The following is a 342-nucleotide window of genomic DNA, read 5'->3' on the forward strand; positions in this document are numbered from 1 at the left end:
TAGTCCAGAGGGTTCAGGGTTGGAATGATGACTTCATAGTTCACATGAGACTCATATGATTATTATTACTATAGCATTTATGTCTTTCGCTCCTATCTGACCAACCCTGATACAGTTAGATCTCTCTGAACAAAAAATATACATGTAGCTGCGTGCACTCTTATATATGATCTGTCTCTATCCCGACTAGGGTGGGTTGGGGTAATTGTGGCCTCACACTTGGTCTAATTGCTATATCTCGCGTCTTGTTTGTCCTTACAGAAATCCACTCTGATAGAAGGCGGTTCAGAATGTCTGATCTACACCACTGTAAGCGGTACGGTGGGTGTGCTAGTGCCGTTC

The 342-nt window shown here is 43.3% G+C and overlaps 1 non-coding gene across 1 annotated transcript; it reads left to right on the forward strand.

Moving 5' to 3' along the window:
• The first annotated feature begins 15 nt into the window (after window positions 1-15).
• Window positions 16-108, forward strand: LOC113473752. The gene has a single exon (XR_003395643.1). It is a non-coding gene; the product is annotated as a small nucleolar RNA snR60/Z15/Z230/Z193/J17 (small nucleolar RNA).
• The last annotated feature ends 234 nt before the right edge of the window (window positions 109-342 follow it).

Source organism: Diaphorina citri, unplaced genomic scaffold (assembly GCF_000475195.1).
Source record: "Diaphorina citri unplaced genomic scaffold, Diaci psyllid genome assembly version 1.1 scaffold85499, whole genome shotgun sequence".
NCBI lineage: Eukaryota > Metazoa > Arthropoda > Insecta > Hemiptera > Psyllidae > Diaphorina > Diaphorina citri.